Genomic DNA, 24005 nt, shown 5'->3' with positions numbered 1-24005 from the left:
ATCCAGCCCCATGTCTGCGCTGACAGCACTGAGCCTCTGTTTCCTCTCTCTCTGCCTCTCCCCCCACTTGCTACCTTTCTCTGTCTCAAAATAAATAAACATTAAAAAACGTTGTAAGAGGGGCGCCTGGGTGGCTCAGTCAGTCGGCTCAGGTCATGATCTCACACTCTGTGAGTTCCAGCCCCGCGGTCGGGCTCTGTGCTGACAGCTCAGAGCCTGGAGCCTGCTTCGGATTCTGTGTCTCCCTCTCTCTCTGTCCCTCCTGTGCTCACCCTCTGTCTCTCAAAAAATGAATAAACATTAAAAAAAAAAAATACTGATGCTGAAACTATACCCCAGACCAATTAAGACAGCATTTCTCGAGGTGGAACCCAACCACCAGGATTTTTGTTGTTAATACTCCCTATGTGATTTTATGTGTGACTAAAGTTGAGAACCACCAGTCTAAAGGGATGATGAAGACAGGAAAGTCCATTTAAACAGGAATTTCTGTGGACAGTAGGAAGAGTTGAGCTTGATGCCATCTGGCATTATGTGGGAAAATCTGAGTCATAAAAGGGTTAGGAGCTCATATGGATCTTAAAAGCTCTAAGTAAAAGAGAATCTCAAATAATTTGGTGAGGAGCTATGACTTCTAATGCTGGCCTTGCTCCTGATGTGGGGCAGTGTTTCCAGCGTTTCTTCACTCCCCTCCGGTGGAATTAATTATACTTTGTCCCATTCAATTCTAGTTTCTGTTTGTTTGTAAAATCTTTCTCCTTTTTTTAAAACTTAAATTAAACTTTTTTGTTTCTTTATAAAAATTTAATTGTGGTAAAATACACATAATATAAAATTTACTATGTTAACCATTTTTAAATATACAGTTCGGTAGTGTTAAGTACGTTCACATTGTGCAACTAAATCACCAGAACTTTGTATCTTGCAAAACTGAAACTCTGTACTCATTAAACATAAACTTAATTCTTTTGAGATAATTATAGCTTTATAGTGCAATTGTAAAAAATAATACAGAGAGATCCCACGTACCCTCTGCCCAGTTTTTCCCAATGGTAACACCTTGGGAAACTATAGTACAATATTACAATCAAGATGCTGACATTGATACAATCAAGATAAAGGACATCACAAGGATCCCTCATGTTGCCATACCTACTGCCCTCCCATTTCCATCCCTACCTTAACATTAGTAAAACCCAGTCCGTTCTCCATTCCTGTAATCTTGTCATTTTAAGAATATTATATAAACAGTCATAATAGGTATGGCTTTGAGGATTGTCTTTTTTCTTTTCTTTTTTTATAAGAGGGCTTTTTAAAAAAATGTTTATTTACTTTTGAGAGACAGAGCATGAGCAGGGGAGGGGGAGAGACAGGGACACAGAATCCAAAGGAGGCTCCAGGCTCTCAGCTGTCAGCACAGAGCCCGATGCTTGATGTGGGCCTCCAACTCACGAGCCATGAGATCATGACCTGAGCCAAAGTCAGATGCTTAACCAACCGAGCCACTCAGGTGCCCCAGGATTGGCTTTTTTCACTCAGCATAATTCTCTGGAAAGTCATCCAAGTCATGTGTGTATCAGTAGTTTATTCCTTTTTTATTGCTGAGTAGTATTCCATGCTGTAGATATACTGTGGTCTGTACCACTCATTTGTTGAATGACATTGGCTTCGTTTCAAGTTTTTGGATCTTATTAATAAATCTGTTCTAAACATTTGCGTACAGGTTTTTGTGTGAACATTAGTTTTAATTTCTCTGGAATAAATTCCCAGGAGAGCAAACGCTGGGTCATATAAAAGTTGCATATTGAGGGTTTTTTTTGTTTGCTCATTTAATAAACGGCCAAACTATTTTCCAGAGTGGCTGTACCATTTTCCATTCCCAGAAGCAATGGATGAATGATCCAGTTCCTCTGCCTTCTCATCAGCATTTGATGTTATCATTTTTTTGAATTTTAGCCATTCTGAGAGGTATGTAGTGATATCTAATTGTGGTCTTAACTTGTATTTCATAATGGCTAATAATGTGGGACATCTTTTCATGTACTTATCTGCTATCTGCATATTCCCTTTGGTGAAATGTCCTTTCATGTCTTTTGACCATATTCTCATTGGTTGGGTTTATTTTTATTGTTAGGTTTGAGAGTTCTTTATATATTCTAGGTAATAGTCCTCTGTCGTGTATGTGGTTTACAAATATTTTCTCCCAATCACTGACTTGTCTTTTCATCCTCATAACAGGGTCTTTTGCAAAGCAAATATGTTTAATTTTGATAAAGTCTAATTTATCAGTTTTTCCTTTTATGGATCATGCTTTTGGTGTCAAATCTTTGACTAGCCCTAGCTCAGGAAGAGCTTTTTTTTTTTTTTTTTTCCTTTTCCTAAAAGTTTTACACTTCACATTTAAGTTGGTAATCCACTTTGAGTTAGTTCTTATATAAGGTATAAAGCTAAAGTTGAGAGATTGGTCTGTTTTTTGCCTATGGATGTCCACTTTCTTCAGCAATGTATATTAAAAAAGCTCTTACTTCTTCTGCACCTTTGTAAAAAACAATCCGTTGGGCATATTTGTGTGAGTCTGTTGCTGAGTTCTCTGTTTCATTAATCTGTATCTTTCTGCCAATACCACACCACCTGGACTACTGTAGTCTTAGATGTCTTGAAAATGGGTAAGGTGACTCTTCCCACTGAATTCTTCTTCAAAATTTGTTTTAGCCACTCTAGTTCCTTTGCCTTCCCATTTAACTTTTAGAATAATTTAGTCTACATCTGCAAAAAATCTTGCTAGGATTTCTCTTTCACTGTCTTTTTTTTATTGTGGTAATATACACAAAACAAAGTTCACAATTTTAACCATTTTAAAGTGTACAATTCAGTGGCATTTAATACGTTTAAAGTGTTGTGCAGCAATCACCACTAGTCCAGAACATTTTCATCACCCCAAAAGGAAGCTCTGTACTCTTACCCAGTCATTCCCCAACCTCTGGCAACGACCAGTCTGCTTTCTGTTTCTATGAATCTGCCCATTCTGGACATTTCATATAAATGGAATCATACAATATACAACTTTTGTGTCTGGCTTCTTTCTTTTAGCATAATGTTTTCAAGGTTCCTCCAAACTGCAGCGTGTGTCAGTATCTCTTTCCTTCTTATATCCAAAGAATATGCCATTGTATTTATATACCATAGTTGTTTCTCAACATTTGGGTTGTTTCCACTTTTGGCGACTGTGAGCAGCATGCTGCTATGAATGTGCATGGATAGGTATTTCTTTTGAGTACGTGTTTTCAGTTCTTTGGGGTATAATTACTTTGGAGTGGAATTACTGGGTCATATACTATGTTTAACTTATTGAGGAACTGCCAAGCTATTTTCCACAGCAGCTGAAACATTTTACATTCCCACCAGCTCCAATTTCTCCTCATCCTCACCGACACTTGCTATTTTCCAGAGTTATAGCCACCCCCAAAGTGTGAAATGGTATCTTATTATGGTATTGACTTGCACTTCCCTAATGATCAATGACATTGAGCATCTTTTCATGTGCTTGCTGGTCATTTTGAATATCTTCTTTGGGAGAAATCCCAGTCATTTGCTCATTTTTCAGTTAGGCTGTTTGTCTTTTTGTTGTTCCGTTGTATTCCCTTTACTCTCGAAGGATATTGTCACTGGATATAGGAATCTGGGTTGATCGTCTTTTCTCTCAGTGCTTGGAAAATTTTGTGCCACTTCTTCTGGCCTCCATGGTTTCTGATGAGAAATCTGTCACAGTTCTTCCCCTAGCAGTAAGATGTCATTTTTCGTTGCTTTCAAGATTTTTTCTTTGATTTTAGCTTTCAGCAGTTTGACTATAATGTGTCAAATTAATGACATGAATTTGTTTAGGTTTATCCTCTTTGAGGTGTGCTTGGCTCCTTGAATGTGTAGGTTTTATCCCTCTGCCATATTTAGGGAGTTTCAACCATTATTTCTTTCAGTGCTTTTCTCAGTCCTGTTCTTTTTTTTTTTTCTCCTTCCGGAAATCTGATGACATAACAGATTTATTGCTATAATCCCACAAGTCCCCAAGACTCTGCCTTTTTTTTTTTTTTCATTTTATTTCTCTGTTGTCTAAGTTGAGTAATTTTTATTGTCCTATCTTCTAGTTCACTGATTCTTTCCACTGCCCCCTCCATTCTGCTGTTGAACCCATCCATTGAGTTGTTTTGTTTTGGTTATTGTATCTTGTAAAAACGTTTACTTATTTATTCTGAGCCAAAGAGAGAGAGTGTGCAAGTGAGTGAGCGTGAGGGAGGACAGAGAGTGAAGGAGAGACAGAATCCCAAGCAGGCTCCATACTGTCAGTACAGAACCTGACTCGGGGCTAGAGCTCATGAGCTCATGAACATTTAACTGACTGAGCCACCCAGGTGCCCCAAGGTTATCGTATTTTTTAGTCTTAAAATTTCCATTTAGTTTTTCTTTAAATCTTCTATTTCTTTGCTGAAAGTTTTCCTTTCTCTACTAGGACTTTCTGTTTTTCTTTTTCTTTTTTTTCCATTTTTTTCACGCATGTTTGTAATTGCTTGTTGAAACATTTTTATGCTGGCTGCTTTAAAATCTTGTCAGATAATTCTAATATCCGTCATCTAGGTATGGTCTGTTTTCATTCAGTTGAAGATATTTCTCATTGGTATGATGAGTGCTATTTTATTAAAACCTGGACATTTAGAACTCTGGATCTTATTTACACCTTGTTTAAACCTTTCTCTGACACTACTCAGGCAGTGTAAGTAGGGGTGAGTGTCTTGTTACAGCCAGGTGAGTATATGTTTCCAGTTTCCCCACTCAGCCTACATTGACACCTGAGGGGAGGGGCTTCTCCTTACTGCTTAGGTGAGGGCAGGAATTTTTCAGCTGCCCGTTGGCTTCCACTGACACCAACCTGGCTGGGAGAGATAGGAAAGCCTTCTTAACCCTCCCCGCATGGCCTCCACTGACAGTGGGGGGTGGAGGTGGCCTTGTTGTCACTGGGTGTTGGTGAAAATACTGACTCTCTACCATGTCTCCTCTGGAACCAATCCAGCAAAGAAGGCAAGGAAAACCTCCTAAAAGGCCTGGGAAGGTAGAAGTCTAGGCATCCCATTCAGCCTTTACTAGTGTGGGCAGGAGTGAGCCACAGTTCTTTCTGCGGTGTTTGGCTGGAGTAGAGCAGTTATTATCTAGAAGTTTTCTATTTTGCTAGGCTGCCTTCCTGGCCCTTTGGCTAGAAAGAACAGGCTTTTGTTGGTTTTGTTTGGTTTTGTTTTCCTTTGTACCTCCTGGCATTGCCAGGTTGCTGGCTTCTTCAGCACCACATCTGGAATACATGAGACAAAAAGAAAACCCAGGGAAATCACCAGTGTGTAGTTCCTTCGGTTCTGAGGCTCCTAGCTGGTATGCCTCCTTTTCTTCACCTTTCAAGTCTTTTATGTTTTGTTTTACGTGTAATGTCCAAGGTTTTTAGATGTATTAGCAAGAGGAGGAATTGGAAAAGCACATCTAACTCAGTCTTCTCTGATCCTTTTATTCACTTGTTTATTTCATTTTCCATTTGATTGTGAACTTTTTTTTTCAAGTTTATTTATTTAAGTAATCTCTACACCCAACGTGGAGCTCAAACTCACGACCCCAAGATCAAGAGTTGCATGCTCTTCTGACTGAGCCAGCCAGGTGCCCTTTGATTATGAGCTCTTTATTTATTTTTTAAATGTTTATTTAATTCTGAGAGAGACAGAGCAGGAGTGGGGAGGGGCAGAGAGAGAGGGAGACACAGCATCTGAAGCAGGCTCCACGTACCCATGAACTGGGAGCTCATGACCTAAGTCGAAGTCCCCTGCTTAACCGACTGAGTCACCCAGGCGCCCCTGATTATGAGCTCTTTCGGTATAGTTTTGTAACTTCAGTAACAAGTGTGGCACACGATCTGTAAATGTTTGAAAAAAGGAAAAAAAGAAATAGAACATGAAGTGAAGTGAATAAATTACACTCCTCCCCCATCTGCCCTTAGGCGTGTGGTGCCAGGAAGAGGAGGTGGCCTAATCCTGTTCTGAATGATGAGGCCTCTTGGGGTGTTTTGATATTGAGAAAGGTGACCAGCTTCCAGAGTTGATACTCTTTCGTAGGTTCTCATGTGTTACCAAAAATAACCAGCAGGCGGCAGAATAATCAATGAAAACGGACTGTTGCCCAAAACAAAACGAGGTTGATTTCCTCCGACGTAGAGAAATTCTACAAGCTTACCCTCCCACCCCCGCCCCCAGGTACGCTTGCAAAATGTTGCTCCGAAAGTGAGATACTTTTTTTTCACCCTTGGAGCACAGGTTGCTGTACAGTGGGAACAGAGCTGGAGTAAAAAGAAGTGGGTTCTTTTAGGCTTCACGGTGGCATGTGACAACAGGATTACTGGTTTTTGTGAAAATAAATATCTACCATTTAGTAAATCTTCTCGCTATTTCTGGCATTTAAACCCACAGGAAGTTAGGGATTGGATGACCAGAGAATGATTGCTTTTCTTAAACAATATTTTAATGTTGATACTTTAAAAGCAAAGCCAAACAACATAAAACCCCCACAAACACCCCATGTCCTACCACCCTTTTTTTCTGTCGGGCCCTGCTGATATGGACACATCATTGGTGACTCAATATTTGAATTTACTTGTTTATTCACATTATCAAATGTATTTTCTGAGTTAGCGTGGAGGGGGACTGATTTTAAAAATTTCTGTTTGAACTCACGTGCAGAGTTAATTACATTGTAGTCATCTGACCAAAAAAGGCCTGAGGGAGGCTTTCATTTGTCTCATTCTTGTTTTTCTCAACTTTTTATTTTTAAAAATTTCAAACCCGCAGAAACCTTGAAAGAATAAAATAAAGAGCCTTCACTTACCCCTCACCTAGAGTCATTGTCAACATTTTGTTGCATTTGCTTTCTTTTTTCACTCTCATATAAAGTTAATTTGCATACATTGATGGGTATCGTTTTAAAAGTTCCCTCAAGTGGAGGCTGCACCCCAGTTTTCTTTTTTTTCCTCCTTACTCCCGCTCTCCTTTCTTCATATTAAAATTTTTTTTAACTCCAAACCCATGCCCTTCTTTTAGTCTCCCACCAGAGTTAAGTTCACGTCCTGCTGACCACCAAGGACCAGTAGGTCCAGTGGCTCTCAATTGTCTGTAATATTTGTTTTGGCCAACAGAGTTTGGCCTAAGTTCACAGAAGAAAAAAAGCTGCAGTAGGACCAGAATCTTCTGGAGTTAATCACACGACAACCTTTACATTTCTTAAGGAAAAGTTCCTGGTCAATTGGGGCAAAATTCCAACTGGAGCTCTTTACTTTTCTCCTCATCACAATTCAGGAAATCTCTGCAACTACGTGAAGCTGAGAGGTTCTTTTGTGTCTCTGTGTCTCTTCCCTGATATTTGTCTCTGGTCTTAAGAGAGGATTGTGATCCCGTGTATAAGATCATCCATCCCTCAGCTCTGGGAGACAGTCTTTGGAGTTCTCTCACAGGTTTTCTACTTCAAAAAATAAGTGGGAAGAAGAAGAAATTTAGACCTGAGGAAGGTCCAATTTTGGGGAATATTAAAACCAAAAGCGGCTAGAATAATATGCCAAAGAACAAGGAGAAACATATACACAGAACCATATACTTTCTATCAAAAATGGGTGCCAGCGTCCCTGGTGGTCTAGTGGTTAGGATTCGGCGCTCTCACCGCCGCGGCCCGGGTTCGATTCCCGGTCAGGGAAGAATGTTTTTATTGCCTTTTAAAAAGTAACATTGTTTCTCCTAGTCAGTTCCCCCAACCCTCCAAAGCTGAAATACAGGAAATGCAGAAATATACATAGTAAAAATTGCTCACAAGTCTACCACCTAGTAAGTGTTGACATCAAACTTTCAAAACAGAAGTGGAATTATGCTAGTCATAAAGTTCTTTTTAAAATTATATTTCCAACACTTGCCAGTGGAAATATTCTTTACTAATGTGATATTTTCTTTCAATTTAACTTAGTTTTTGAAAAGGTAATATATTTACATGGTTTAGGATTCAAATATGTAAAGGATATAACTGATAAACCTGATTTTTACTTCTGCCATCTAATAAGGTAACCAATGTTGTGTTTCATAATTATAATGACAAATATTTTATGGAAATGCAAGTACATACATAGCTGCCTATATATTTAAATATGCTCCCCACCTTGCACAAATGATAGCACTCTACACATGCTTTTCTGCACTTTGTCTTTTTCACTTAATAATATATTTTAGAAATAGTTCCAGATTAGACATGAAGAGTTTCCTCATTCTTTCTTATGGCACATAGTATTCCATTATATTGATGATATTCCACAATTAACTGAACCAACCTCCTTTTGATGGACACTTAGGTTATTTCCAATCCTTTGCTATTACAAACAATGCTACCATAAATAATCTTGTAAATTTGTCATTTTGCATGTATGTGGAATGAATGCCTAGGAATTGAAATGCTGGCTCAAAGGTATATGCACTTATAGATAGATATTGCCAGTATACCTTCCAGAGAGTTCGTGCAAATTTACACTGCCACCAGCAGTGTACAATGTATATAGAATTAAAAAAAACAAAACAAAACATGTGAGTTTTCATCAAAGGATTTAATCTATCCTATTTCTGGAATTTTAGGATTCCCCCTCCCCCGCCCCTAAAATTTTGACTTTACAGATAACACTTTGATGAACAGGTGTGTAGACACACCTTTGTGTTTATGCCTAGATATTTCCTTAGGATAAATCCTTGGAAGTAGAATTACTACCTCGTACCATATACTAAATGAATTAAAGAATTAAATTCGAGAAGTGAAGCAATAAAAAGCTAAGAAAAATACGTTAGTGGATAATTATGTTGCTATTGGGCAGAAGTCTTTTCCAAGATAAAAGCAAAGACAGAAATCATAAAGAATAAAACTGATAGATTAGACTAGATAACAACAGGAAACTTCTGCTCACCTAAAGATCCTATAAATAATATTAAAAGACAAATGACAAACTGGTATAAATCAGTAACATCAATATAATATAAATAATAGAAAAATATGGCACAAAAACAGACACATAGACCAATGGAATAGAATAGAAACCCCAGAACTAGACCCACAAACGTATGGCCAACTAATCTTTGACAAAGCAGGAAAGAACATCCAATGGAAAAAAGACAGTCTCTTTAACAAATGGTGCTGGGAGAACTGGACAGCAACATGCAGAAGGTTGAAACTAGACCACTTTCTCACACCATTCACAAAAATAAACTCAAAATGGATAAAGGACCTGAATGTGAGACAGGAAACCATCAAAACCCTAGAGGAGAAAGCAGGAAACGACCTCTCTGACCTCAGCCGTAGCAATTTCTTACTCGACACATCCCCAAAGGCAAGGGAATTAAAAGCAAAAATGAACTACTGGGACCTTATGAAGATAAAAAGCTTCTGCACAGCAAAGGAAACAACCAACAAAACTAAAAGGCAACCAATGGAATGGGAAAAGATATTTGCAAATGACACATCGGACAAAGGGCTAGTATCCAAAATCTATAAAGAGCTCACCAAACTCCACACCCAAAAAACAAATAACCCAGTGAAGAAATGGGCAGAAAACATGAATAGACACTTCTCTAAAGAAGACATCCAGATGGCCAACAGGCACATGAAAAGATGCTCAACGTCGCTCCTCATCAGGGAAATACAAATCAAAACCACATTCAGATATCACCTCACGCCAGTCAGAGTGGCCAAAATGAACAAATCAGGAGACTATAGATGCTGGAGAGGATGTGGAGAAACGGGAACCCTCTTGCACTGTTGGTGGGAATGCAAATTGGTGCAGCCACTCTGGAAAGCAGTGTGGAGGTTCCTCAGAAAATTAAAAATAGACCTACCCTATGACCCAGCAATAGCACTGCTAGGAATTTACCCAAGGGATACAGGAGTACTGATGCATAGGGGCACTTGTACCCCAATGTTTATAGCAGCACTCTCAACAATAGCCAAATTATGGAAAGAGCCTAAATGTCCATCAACTGATGAATGGATAAAGAAATTGTGGTTTATATACACAATGGAGTACTACATGGCAATGAGAAAGAACGAAATATGGCCCTTTGTAGCAACGTGGATGGAACTGGAGAGTGTGATGCTAAGTGAAATAAGCCATACAGAGAAAGACAGATACCATATGTTTTCACTCTTATGTGGATCCTGAGAAACTTAACAGAAACCCATGGAGGAGGGGAAGAAAAAAAAAAAAAAAAAAAGAGGTTAGAGTGGGAGAGAGCCAAGGCATAAGAGACTCTTAAAAACTGAGAACAAACTGAGGGTTGATGGGGGGTGGGAGGGAGGGGAGGGTGGGTGATGCGTATTGAGGAGGGCACCTTTTGGGATGAGCACTGGGTGTTGTACGGAAACCAATTTGACAATAAATTTCATATATTGAAAAAAAATAATAGAAAAATAAACTAATAAAAATAATTGTTAAGTATGAAAAATTTTCAACCTCAATAGTAATAGAATAAATGCAAATTAAGACAAGACTTTTTATCTGGCGATTTCGTTAAGATGAAAAGAATGCCATCCTGTTGACAGGTGTAATATGATAGTATTCATTGAATAGCGAAATTGGTGTTCTCGCTCCACACAGCAATTTGGCAATATGTATTCAAAGCTTTAAAATGCGTATTTTCCTTTGGAGTTTTATCTTAATGCATTTGCCCTATGAAAATACTCTGAAATTCATAACGACCTGTGTATGGAGATAACTCCATCAGGGGAGCCTTAACTCCTTCACTGGATTTCAGACGCCCCCTTCAAACCACAACAGAAAAAAACAAGAATTGACTTTTTAAAAACCTGTGAATCAGTAAGAAACCACCACAGAATTTTTAATGTAACCAGAGGAGAAATCCTAGAGAACTTCTCTTCCAAGTCCTTCTCTGGCTTTGTATTGGGAATATCTTTTACTATGAATCTCAAGATACTGAACTATGTAACAAAAACTGGACGAGATACTCCTCATAAGGAAGTCGACCAGCCCTCTCTCCCGTGTGCGTTGGTGGTATAGTGGTGAGCATAGCTGCCTTCCAAGCAGTTGACCCGGGTTCGATTCCCGGCCAACGCATTTTTCAACACCTCCCCCCGCCCCCCCCCCCAACTTTTAAGTAGTTCAAATCAGTAAAGCACGAAAGAAGGAAAGACTTTTGACCACCCTTGAGTTCTGAGACTGTTAGTTCTGGGGGATTCTCTTGCAAAACAGAGCCTCCGGGGGTTTTGTAGCTGCAACCAAGAGCCAAGCCCGTCTGCTGGGTTCGGCAGCTGGCGTCGCACCAGTTCACAGTAATTATCTTTTGGGGGCCTTTAAGGGAAGTGTCTGAAATAGAGGCTTCTCAGATTTGTTTTTCTAAATCCTCGGATGCGCTCTGGTTTACTGAAGAGTACGAATAAGGAAGTCAGTCCAAGAGCCCGCAGCTCCCGAGACAGCACCAGTTTACTTGGAACCGGGAAGGAAGCCAAGAACAAGCGAAGAGGAGGGCCTCCGAATAGCAGCGCGTCTCTTCAGGTTCCACCATTCCGGAGACAGAAACCTCAATTCCAGGGTACAATCTGGAGGCGTAAACAGGAAAATCCTCCAGGGCGGCCTCTTGCTCGCCTGGGAGGGGCGGCTTGATTCTTTGGAAGGCAGGGAAATGGCTCGCGGGGGGGCGACTGGGGATGGTCCGTGGGAGCAACCGCGGAGAAGCAGAGGGGCGATGCTGGCGCTCGCAGCGCGGGATTTGGGAATTCAGAACAGGACTCAAGGGTCACGGCTTCCAGGTTATGGAATAGAAACGTTTGTTTGGTATTTTGACTGGTGTAGATCACTTGAACTGGAACAGTAAGATGGCAGCACAGGGTAGGTATGGCTGTTCCAAAGGGCATAAAATAAGTCCGCACTGCGCCGCCTGGCAGGTGGCGCGCCGTGATCGTATAGTGGTTAGTACTCTGCGTTGTGGCCGCAGCAACCTCGGTTCGAATCCGAGTCACGGCATACCAGATACTGGTGGCGGCCTTACTTTTTCAATTCTTTTTCAAGAGTTGCAAAGAGTTTGTAACCTTTTCGTTTCCAGCAGCATCGCAGAAATGCTCTCGACAAATTGGGTGAATTGTTTCTGTTCAACTCGTTCCGTGGCTCGCCCACTCAAGGCAAACTTAGTCCTGGCGGGGCCGCCTTTCAGGGAGGTTTGGGGATCCTTGGAGCTGCCACCAGGAGTGCGGAGGTGAGACCCCTTTGCTTCTGACTCGGGAACTCAGCGCCCACCAGGTGTTGGAAAATGAAAAGTTGGGCGAGTGGAGTGAAATCGCTTCAGGCTGACTTCCATCTGACCTGAAATCTCGCTAGGACGTTTACACGTAATGGATATGGTCTTTTACTCAAGCCACACAAAATTTTAGTATTTAAAAATAAATTCGTGCACCCAGTGACGCGCCCCTTAGCCCCACTTCCACCCACCGCCCTGGTCATCCAGGTTTAGGGAAAAGAGGGGATTCGGAGAAGGAAGCAGGGGCTGCAGCCCCAAGGTCCCGGGAGGGCAAGTCCCCACGTCCCTCCGGGTGTTTGAGCCTCTCATCCCCGTTACCTCAAGCTCTTGCGCCTCAGGGGGGAGAAACCCGGCTGTCAAAGTGACCGGGTCCACGCAGAATTTGCGGAAACATGTAGGTTTCAAGACTCGTGATTCCCCGTCTTCTGCGAGGCTGCTTGGCTCCGCGCAGTCCGCAACATCTTCTCCAAGCTTTGAGTTCCCGGTGGTAAAAGGCTACTACTGTGTTCACAAAATCCTACACCTTGAGGTCTCATTCACACGGACTAGTTTGTGCCTGGGCCATGCAGCCTGGCTCTGGAAAGAAATGACTTTCCTAAAAGAGCACCTCGTTTGCCAGCGCCCGGCTAGCTCAGTCGGTAGAGCATGAGACTCTTAATCTCAGGGTCGTGGGTTCGAGCCCCACGTTGGGCGTTGACTTTTTTGCTTCTATTGAAATCTTTTGTTGTTTCTATTAAAATCTTCTGTCAGCAACCAATAATTACGAATTTCTAAACAGCCATTGCGGCCACTGTTGTTTCAAACTTTGGCAACAATTTTCAGAAATCTCCTCTATTCGCCCCAAATTGAGAAATCTGAATCAGGGATTGCGGTCGTTGAGACCCAGGTTCCCTGACCCTCTGCTGCCCGGGGCCGAAGCTTCTGCGGGGTCAAAGCTGACGGGAGCCGGAGCAGCTCCTAGTCCTGACCCGCGGGGCTCCCCCTCTGTCCTGCCGCGACTCTGCTCCACAGAGAAGATTCCTCAGGACCGGACTGGATGAAAACACGCTCGTTCTCTTCTGCTTGGTGGGAATTTTGGTTGAGGTTTTGAAAGGTCTTTTTAGCTGGTTAAAAAGGTCTTCCGCTACGTGCTGAGGAGCATCTGTTTTTCCTTTCCAGGTTTTGAAGCGTTCATCAGCCTCAAAGGGCTGTAAAATACAATTCGTTTAAGAAGATCCCGAAGCGGGGAAAAAAGGAGCGCGTCCTGGAAAAGGACCTGGGGAGGCGGAGGAGGGACGCGGAAGTGCCCCGAGAAGGGGAGGCGTGGACGGGGCGGGGCTGCAGGCCAAGGGCGCGCGCGCAGGGAGCCTCTGGTGCCGCCTTGCGGCGGGTGGGGCCCGCGGGTTGTGTAGTAGTTATTGATCCACCCGAGAACTTTGCTCTGCCCGGAAAGCTTGAATGTGTTTGCGCTACATTTGTTCCTGCCAAATCGCCTTTCAGTGTTGGAATAGGTAGGTGTGGCTTAAATTGTTCAAGGCGAATGGGAGCCAAGTTTGGCCCAAATCGAGAGGCTTCTCCAACCCCACAAGGACATTTAAATCCTCATACAAGTCGTCCGCCTCCCCTCCCTAAGGATCGTTCAACGGTTCTGGGTTTTCTTTGTTTTTTTGTGGGTTTTTTTGTTTTGTTTTGTTTTTGTAGTTTGTAAATACGCTTCAGTCTCCCTTATGTATCCAACCAACCATCTCCGGGATGATCGATACATGAGGCCAGTTATTCTCAGAAGTGTGGTGCCAGGACACACATCAGCATCACCTGGAAACCTGTGAGATATGCAAATTATCAAGTCCCACCTCAGACCCGCAGCATCAGAAACCAGAGGCTGGCCCAACAATCTGTGACCTAGCTCTCTAGGTGATCTACGTAAATAAATGTTCAAGTTTAGGAATCACTGGGTCAGTGCAGCCTGCTTCCCTGTCAACCAAGATACAGCACGTTCACGGGTAGGGGACTCAACATCACAAAGATAACACCGATCCTTAATTTTATGGTTTACATAAGAATATCAAAAAGTGTTTCTTAGAATTCAAACTGGACAATATAATTCTAAAGGTTAAATGGAAATGGAAAAGTAACAAGCAGAAATACTCAGGGAAATTCTTTTTTTTTTTTTTAGAACAATAAGGAAGAAATCCTATGAAATATTAATTACAGTAACTAAAATAGTTAAGATATCGTGTATGAATCGACAGTCATAAACGGGACAAGAATCCAGAAGTAGACCAAAATACATAAAGAAATGTAATATATTAGAAAGAAGATCTTGAACCAGTAACTCTAATGAGGAGTTTTTTAATAACTAGGTACATGTCTAGAAAAAAAATAATGGTCAATGAATATCATGTCCTTTACATAAGGTAAATTCCAAATTGATCAAAGATTCAAATAATAATAAAGAGAAACATAAAAGTTCTTGTAGAAACATGAAACAATTATTTTATTATCTTGGTGTGTGTGGTAAAAAGTTGTTCTATGACATAAATTCAGAAGTCCTGAGAGAAAATATCCATGAATTTGACTACATAAATCAAATGAAATCTTTATAAGTCCAAACACAAACAACAATTTGGAGAAATATTTGCAACTCACATTGCGCTAAAAATCCTCCACTTTTAAGTTCATACTTTGGTGGTTATACCATCCTTCTCACTGCCCTAATTGTGAATTCACACCCCAAAACAGCTGAAACCCCTTGATAACAAACCCAACCACTGGACTCTAACTTCCTTCGCCTCTTCCCTTCTCCCCCACCCCCCACCCTACCCTTCTCACTCCCTCCACACCTCTCTCCCTTTGCTTTCCCTCCACCCCACCCGAGACCCAGTAAAGACTATGGCCCACAGCTCCTCACTGTCTCTACTCCCCCCTGTTAAATGGAGCACCCTGCCCATTAGGCCCCTGCTCTACACAAGGTGACCCCCCTCTTTGGGACTGTGAATATAATAAACTTCTTCCTTTCAAACCTGCTTCTTTTCTGTGGCTGCACCAACTTCATCAAACCGTACCCAACATCTACATTCTTAGAACATGCATCATACACAAACAGCTAATTTCCCTAATATTTACAGAACTACAAAACCACTACGAAATAGGCCAACAACCCAATAAAAATAGCAAACATATAAAGAATAAAAAAAAGAAATTTCTGGGGCACTCAGTTGGTTAAGTGGCCAACTCTTGCTTTCTGCTGGGGTCAAGGTCTCCCGATTGGTGAGTTCCTCTGGCATCAGCCTCTGTGATGGCAGTGGAGCCTGCTTGGGATTCTCTCCCTCCTCTTTCTCTCTCTAGCCTATCCCCTATTTGCACTCTCCCTCTCCCAAAATAAATACATAAATATTTTAAAAATTAAAAATAATGAAAATAAAAAGGAAAATGCAATGATAAGGAAAGATATTCAACGTTCAATGCTGTTATTAATGAAAGTAATGCAATTTAAAACTACACTGAAATAACATTTTTTTACCTATAGGGAATGATAAAATTTTTAAAAGTTTAATTTGTTGGAGAGGTTAAAAAATATTAACAAAAAGGTAAATTGGTGCAAGTTCTACAGGGTGCTTTTAAAACAACATCTTTCAAATATCTAAATAAACTTTTTCTTTTTTTTTACTTTTAAACTCCACATTTAGAAATTTATTCCACAGACATGCCTACACACGTGTGAAATTAAATATATACAAGGCTGCCCAGCGGGCCTGCACTTGGGGGCCTCCCGCCCTCCCCAGCTGCCCCCACCATCTCCTGGGGTCCATCCCCAGGCACCTGGAGTTCACTCATCAAATCCCCGGGTGTATGGGTGTATTCCCCAACTCCCGAGCCCCGCCCCATGCTGAGCCCCCCCCCCCCCCCCCCATGCCTTCCAAAGGCCCTGGGAGCATTTTTCATTAAGCACAACACTGGAAACCTCTCTAAATGCCCATCAGTTTGGGGGGTAACTAAAAATAGGACAGTACAGCTAGACAATTAAATATGGTTCGGCAAGCTGTCAAAAAGAATGAGGAAGTTCCTGATATTCCAATCTGGTGTGATTGGAAACAAATGGTCCTAACATTTTGCAACTCCTCCCATCAGGGGGTGGAGCTTATGAGCTTATTTGTCCACCATCTGCATAGCCTCTTTTTGCTGCACTGGGAATCCTGAGACCACAGTCTGAAGACCCCCAAGTCAGTCAATTCAGCTCTACCTCAGACATTGCTTGAGCCATCCTACACCGCCCAGCCCCAAATGAGTTGGCTTAGGCCAGAAAAACTTCTAACTCACAAAAGCACTAAAAAAATAATAAATTATCATTATTCTGAGTCAGTAAGTTTGGGATAGTTTGTTCAGTAAAAGCTAACTTAAATTCACTGAGACATAAATCAAGTGAAGATTCCACAGTGAGGAACCATCTTATCATCTGCAATCATTTATATCAAAAGGATAATGGTGGTTGCAAGAGATACACACTTTTACTTGTATATACATCAACATCTCTGGAGTGATACAGAAGAAATATAAATTTATATAAATATTAATATAAACGAAAGGGCCCATTAAGTACTCAGTATAATGGATAAAAATAGATCATCAAGTTTCAAAACAGTAGGGACAAGGGAGGGAGGCAAACCATTAAGAGACTCTTAAATACTGAGAACAAACTGAGGGTTGATGGGGGGTGGGGGAGAGGGGAAAGTGGGTGATGGCATTGAGGAGGGCACTTGTTGGGATGAGCACTGGGTGTTGTATAGAAAGGAATTTGACAATAAATTATATTTAAAAAAAAAAACAGTAGAGACAAAGAGGAGATCCTGTAAGCTTTTGGGAAGGGAGGTGGGAGAACAGTTTAATGTAAATCGTCAAGAATCGGAATGGCATCTGCCTTCTCTACAGTGTTGATACCCTCCAGTCTATAACCACCATGAACAAACCTGTAATCAAAGTTGGGTTTCTTGGCTCATTGCAACGAAGGAGACAGCAGACACGGTGGGGAACTATGGGACAATTCTACCTTTGGAAATCTTAATAATTTATATTCAAAAAGTAGGAGGAGAGGAACAGGGCTAAATATGAAATTGGTAAAGAAGCAACAATTACTTGGTTGGGAAAGGGAGGGGAAGTTTGGTCATTTTTTGTGGTTTGGACTGTGTTCTGCTCATGCTCAGAGATGATCATTGTAGGAATGCTGGCCAAACTGACTCCATTTTTGGCTGCCACTTTGACTGTGTTGCTTGGTGATCTTTCTAGTTTTATGTTCTCCAGACGCCCCCAAACATTACTGTCCATGTCTTGTGATCACAGGGGAGACAAGGGGACCAAGTGTTCCATTATGGCCTCTAGCAGGTCCATTAAGTTTCAAACTCGGAGGGGTACCTGGTTGGCTGGTTAGTTAAGCGGCTCAGGTCATGATCTCCCAGTTTGTGAGAACCCCACAGTGGGCTCTGTGCTGGCAGTGTGGCGCCTGCTTGGGATTCTCTCTGCACACCCCCTCACCGCCCCCCCCCCCCACCACACACACACCGTCTCTCTCTCTCCAAATAAATCAATAAATAAACTTAGAAAGGTTCAAACTCGGATAACAGTTTTCACTTCCTGATGCATACATGGCACCAGGAGGTGTTAATGTTACCCAAAACTGTTGTCTGATTTGTTTTTCCTTCTCAAAGTGCCTTCTCAGTTTGGGGGATACTTTACACTTCTTCTGCCTTCGAACAATCATGAAGTAGTTCTTTTTTTTCCCCCTTTGCCTCATCATGATTATAGAGTGATTTTGTCTGATGTTGGTGCTCTGTGAAATTTTTTAGTTTTAACAGGTGAACATCACAGCCTAGGTGTTTTCAGTCAGGCCAGCTCTAAGTGGACAGCAGTGAAGAGACGTTTTTTCTTTCTCAACAGCAACTCTAGCAAATATAAAACAACAATGAAGCAATGCTTTCAAAACTCTGAGGGCAAATAAGTTCGACCTCAAATTCTCTATTTAGTAAAATATCAATTAGCAGATATAATATAGGATATGGATATAATAGACCTTTTCAGACATACAATGTCTCAAAGAGTTTGGTTCTCAAGCAACTTCTCTACAGCATGTGAAGATAGCCTGGTTCATCTGAGGGTTTTAATGTATACTTATAAAGCAGGTGGTTCCTTTGTTATAAAAGTAATAAAGCCATGCTTGTTATGGAAAAATAAAATTGTGTATTAAAAACAATCAAGTTAGTACATGTTTAGCCTTTGGGAACTGGGCGGGGGGGGAGCTAGTAGAGGTGATGAGAATTTTTTAATGTATCTTTCTATAATCCCTTGATTTTCTGTTGTCACACACACACACACACACACACACACACACACACACACACACAATTCTTCTAGGAGGAAAAGATAAAAGACAAGTTCTGCTCCCAACTGCACGTGACTGTTCTCAAGTCTGCAATCTGATCACTCACTATAAAGGGCATATTAGACACTCAGGAGATGCCTCTTTATGTTCCCACCTGTTACGGATTTAATGTTTCTGTCCTTCCCAAATCCCTATGTTCAAGCCCTAACCCCCAATGTGATGGTATTAGGAGGTGAAACCCTCAGGAGGTAATTAGGTTTAGATGAGGTCGTGAGGGTGGTGCCCCATGATGGGATTAGTAGCCTTATACAAACAGGAAGTCTCCAGACCCTCCTCTCTCTGCCCTCTGAAATACACTGAGACGGTGGCCATCCATAAGCCTCAAAGAGGGACCTCACCAAGAACTGAATCTGCCACCACTTTAATTTTTGACTTTTCAGCCCCCAGAACTATGAGAAACACGTCTGTGGTTTAAGTCACCATATCTATTGGTATTTTGTTATAGCAGCCTGAGCTAGGACACCACGCAAAACCTTGGAAAGGATCACAATAAAACTTTATAAATCTATTTGAGAATGTATTCCCTGTTTCTGTTTCCTCTGAGAAGTTCCCTTTAGCTATTCACCTCAGCTCACCAAACGAGGTTTTAAAACAAGTGTCACATACCAGCAAAGACAGAACAATTCCACAAGATCAATAGAATGGCCACCATTATTAAATTCCCCCAAATAAAGTCCTGAGAATGCAGTGTCTCCTCTTGCTGCCACAAGAGAAATTTTTAAAGATCCATTATCTAGGGGTGCCTGGGTGGCTCAGTCGGTTAAGTGTCTGCTCTTGGTTTTGGTTCAGGTCATAATCTCAGTGTTTGTGAGTTCAAGCCCGGCATCGGGCTCTGCACTGACAGTGTAGTGACAGTCAGTGCAGAGCCTCTTGGGAGTCTCTCTCTGCCTCTCCCCTGCTCTGTCTCTCTCTCAAAAATAAATAAATAAATAAATAAATAAATAAATAAATAAATAAATAAATCCATTATCTAAAGTCTTAGTCTGATGAAAATTTCAAACATGTCCCCTTTCCAATTTGTATTTGGCTCAGGACCAACCATGAAGGTCCCTCTCTGAAGTATGAGTTCTTGGTTCCTCTTCAGCAGCACAAGCCTGGGCTTCCTGTCACAGGAACACTGGGAACTGCTCCTTTACAGTCCTATGAATCCAACCTTGTGAACCACTTCCCCAGGATCCCCAGGTGGCAAGAAAACAAAAGAGACTGTCACAGCACTAGCCCCTCACCTACCAGACTTAGGGATGTGTGAGACCAACAAGCAGTTACATTCCCCAAGCCAAAGTGATGGATTTGTGCTGCTATCAAATGTCAGATGGGGTTGCCAAGAAAAGAGTGTTCTCTTAGAAGGTGGGGATATAACTAGGTACAACTTCTGTGGAAGGCAATCTGTCAAGAAGTAGCAACATGAGAAATGGCAAATACTTTGATCCGGAAAGTCCACCTCCAGGAATCTCTTTTAGGGAAATCCATGCATAAGTGATGTTCTCTGAACAGTGATATTTGCATAACGATGTTCTCTGAAGAAGTTTTTATAAGAATAAACATTAGAACCAATGTCCTGTCCAGCAATTAGGGAATGTTTACATCTACACTAGCCCATCCACACCATGAAAAGATATGCAGTTGTTTCAAAGAACGAGGCCAATAAGGAAAATGGTGAGGAAGTGCTACTGAAAAGAGTTACAGCAGCTAATGTTTAATAAACATTTATTCAGTGGTCAAATGGTTCATGTGTATATCTCTATAACATTTAAATTAACCCATAAGGAAAGTCCTCCTATTTGTCCCCTCTTACAGACAAAGAAATTGAGGCACAGAAAATTCCATAATTTGTTCAAAGTCATGGTGAAGGAATCAAAATTTCCACTCAGAACTTGAGGCTTCATGGCATGCAGTTTTGTTGTTCGCAGTTCTGGTAATTTTCAAGTTTCCAGGATGTGCAGTTGTAAAAACCCAGTTTGGGAAAGGATTCGGCAGTGGCTCAGGGGTAAGTAAGGCCTAGACGTGAGCTATTGAAAAAAATACCTTTGCTGAAAAATTTCTTCTTTTAGGCAATTTCATGGAACTAGAGTCTTCGGCAGCATGCTCTGGAGCCTGATTTAAAGTGGACAGAAGTCCAGACGACTCTCAGGGTAAATAAGGTCACTAACAGGTAACCTAAAGTTGCAAGTAGCTAGTAAAAGAGACCGTCCCTGGGTGGGCTCGAACCACCAACCTTTCGGTTAACAGCCGAACGCGCTAACCGATTGCGCCACAGAGACACGGAAACTCCACTTCCTAAACTTATTTCCTGATCCCAGAAATTGCTTCTCAACCTCTGGCTGGATATGTCTTCCCATTCCCCTACTCGGGAAACTGGAGGCGTGGGAAATACTGGGGCCAACAGTCGTGTCGCTGGGCACGTCTGAACACCGATACCGGCCCAGATTCACGGGGGGAACTCGGAGAGCCCAACGCCAGATCCACGGCGTCCCCGCCGGCTCCTCGCCTCCTCAACAGCCGCCTGCCTCCAGGTGTCGCCCGCAGCCTCTCAGGCCGAAGTCATCCAGCTTCCAATTGTTAGCTCAGAACTACTCGGGGCGCTCACAGTGAGTCCCCGCGACACCAGGCGGACGCGCGTGGGGACACTACATTACCCCTTTGCCCCCACCTCGCTGCCCGCCCGCGACGCCGCTAAGATGGGGACTCAACGCGGCAGGACCTGGCCTGGGCTCACGATGCACCCCGTGCCCCAGGGAAGAGCCGGGCACCTAGGAGCCACTCACTCCGCACTAGGGTCCGACTGAGCTGGCCGCCCGGGACCGCCACGCGGCCTCAGTCTGCGGCTGGGGCGGAGGGGGTTGAACTGGAAAAGCCGAAAAAGAGACGGAGCGGGCGTGGGGCAGCCGGGTGACCGGCCCGGGAGAGAGCGCGAACACTCTGGCCGCTAAAGAAAAAGGCCAACAGAAAACTGAAAATGCCGATGTTCCTCCATTTCGATCACCTGCCTGCCCCTGGCCTTCTCTCCCCTGGCCACCGCTCGGACCGCAACTGTGTGCGGTTGGTGCTCTCGACTCCGAAAGACACATAGTCCGCTTGTAAGTGCTTGGTTTAAAGACGGCAGCGCCGTGAGATGTCACCCTTTGGCCCTAGCGACCCCCGAGTGCAGGCCTCGGTGCAGGTGGGAGGCCCACAATCCCTGCTCACAGCAGGAAAGGAGGAAACGCTACAAACCGTCCCCCCCGGGGGGACCCGGTCCTGCCCCAGCCCGGAGCCGGCCGCGCACCCCTCCTCCTCGCCCCCGTGCCCTGCCGAGGAATGTAGACGAAAGTGACCATTTGTATTCCTTGTAGGTGCACTGCCTGAGGCAACCGTAGGAGAGGCTGATAAAGAATTCTGAAGAACAGGGCGTCCGTGTGGGCTTAATATTAAGACTGGAGTAAACTGAGTGATGCTCACTGTGTTCTAAGAGTAGGACGAAGACAGCTGTAGCTTTAATTCCACGTCAGTAGAGCTGAAATTCGCTATAGCTTGGTAGCCATTTTCAGGCTATCCGCAAGCGTGTACTCAGATATTTTTTCTTTATAAAGTAGCTAATAATATTCTCTTTATCAATATGCGTGTTCCTTTCTGTCGTATTTCCCCAACCACGAACAAAGAAGAGGCGAACAAGCAGGGCGGCGGCACAGAAAGTGCACTTGGCGTCACGGAAACTTACACTTGTGCCTTCTAAAGAACTTGGAGAAAAGTGCCCACGACGGTTGTGGAAAGTTGGAAAATTCCAGTAACAGGAATAAGGAGGTGAGGGTGCGTGGCGAGTCCCGTGGAGACCCCTTGGGGTGAATCATCCCGGACGTCCTTTCCACCGAAGTCTGGGGTTCAGTCTGGGCGCAAACTAGCACCGAGAGTGGCGGTTCTAAACCGCCCAGCGGAGGGCGGAGTTGCTCCCTCAGCCCTACCGCATACCCGCGCAGCACTTTCTATCCATTACCCAGGTCCCTCCTCGAGCTCAGAAGTGGGAAGTTCAAAGGCCTGGGTTGTGACTTAGTGCGAATCAGCTGCCGGCCTGAGGAAATCTATTAAACTCTCTACAGACCTATTTCCTAATAAACATACACGCCGAGGTTGTCTTCGGTCTTGGCTCAGATATTTTACATTTGGGCAACGATTCCAAGCTGCTAGAGGGAAAAGAAGCGCATCTACTTCGCGTCATCTTGCTAGCTCAGTTTGTAGCGCTCACGACTTCTAATTTCAAGGTCTTGAGCCTCGCCCAGCTTCCAGTGCATTTTATTTGGCGGTCTTCGCATTGGGTACCCTCCGTGGCCGGTGCTGTGCGGTTCCCGTGGTGGCCACGAGAGGGCGCGTGGTCCCTTCCCCTGGGAACTCGGCTCCCAGGAACCACTACTTTTTTTTTTCAGTTTGGATGGTAAAGAGTAACGATGCTCTGTCGATTCACTTTCTCTGAGACTGGCAGAAACCCAGTATTTCTTTCCTTTTTTTTTTTTAACCACCCCAACTCTAGTATTGTCTTGAGTCGGGGCATGGGGGGTTGGTTGCCGTATATTCAGCTGCCCAGCTCAGGTGCTACCTCATTCTCTCTGCTGCTACCAAACTATGGGAAAAGGCACAAAGGCAACAGGATTTGAAAGTAACTGACTTCCTTTGTAATTTTAAATGTTTTATTCTACGCATTAAAAGACTTATTCCAAGAATGGTGCATAGGTTTCCACAGATCACCAAAGGAGTCCTCAGTAGAAAAGCGGTTTAAAATCTGCATGCTTGGGAGAAAAGACTCCGTGACCCCAGAAACGTGGGGGGGGGGGGGGGGAAGGGAGGGGGGGAATGGGAAGGAAGATTCAGAAGGAAGAGCTACAAAATTGGGTGGAGGGGAGGAAAGAGATGGATTCTGGGGGCTGGTCCCCACTAAGGACAGTTTGTCTGGACCTCTCCTCCCAACATTTTGTCTTTCAAAGCAGCCTCTCTTCCAACTGGCTGATTCTGGGAATTCTAGCATTTTCTACTAGGTGTACTAGGCCTACACTATGTTCCCTCTACCAGGACCAGATCCAGCACCTTACAGTTGGCCTTTTGCTAATCCTCTCTTTTATGGTCCTAGGAGAGTCTGTAGGCAAGGCAAAACTTTATTTCTACCTTCTTGGGGACTCCAAATGGGTCCAAGAATTACGTTGACATAAGCAGATTAATAGGAGAAAAGCACACTGATATTTACATATACAATGGGAAGGTCCAACAGGAAAATGAAAATTCAA

The 24005-nt window shown here is 43.0% G+C and overlaps 5 non-coding genes across 5 annotated transcripts; 4 read left to right on the top strand and 1 right to left on the bottom strand.

Moving 5' to 3' along the window:
• The first annotated feature begins 7693 nt into the window (after nucleotides 1-7693).
• On the top strand, nucleotides 7694-7765 carry TRNAE-CUC (transfer RNA glutamic acid (anticodon CUC)). The gene has a single exon. It is a non-coding gene; the product is annotated as a tRNA-Glu (tRNA).
• Nucleotides 7766-11095: 3330 nt separating this feature from the next.
• TRNAG-UCC (transfer RNA glycine (anticodon UCC)) lies at nucleotides 11096-11167 on the top strand. The gene has a single exon. It is a non-coding gene; the product is annotated as a tRNA-Gly (tRNA).
• An 834-nt stretch (nucleotides 11168-12001) lies between these two features.
• On the top strand, nucleotides 12002-12073 carry TRNAH-GUG (transfer RNA histidin (anticodon GUG)). Its single transcript has one exon. It is a non-coding gene; the product is annotated as a tRNA-His (tRNA).
• Nucleotides 12074-12964: 891 nt separating this feature from the next.
• Nucleotides 12965-13037, top strand: TRNAK-CUU (transfer RNA lysine (anticodon CUU)). The gene has a single exon. It is a non-coding gene; the product is annotated as a tRNA-Lys (tRNA).
• Nucleotides 13038-20943: 7906 nt separating this feature from the next.
• Nucleotides 20944-21017, bottom strand: TRNAN-GUU (transfer RNA asparagine (anticodon GUU)). The gene has a single exon. It is a non-coding gene; the product is annotated as a tRNA-Asn (tRNA).
• Between the last annotated feature and the right edge of the window lie 2988 nt (nucleotides 21018-24005).

This window comes from Panthera pardus, unplaced genomic scaffold (assembly GCF_024362965.1).
Source record: "Panthera pardus isolate Hobbes unplaced genomic scaffold, ASM2436296v1 HiC_scaffold_11, whole genome shotgun sequence".
Taxonomy (NCBI): domain Eukaryota; kingdom Metazoa; phylum Chordata; class Mammalia; order Carnivora; family Felidae; genus Panthera; species Panthera pardus.
The sequence above is the reverse complement of the archived record's forward strand: the minus strand, read 5'-3'. Positions and strand labels throughout refer to the sequence as shown.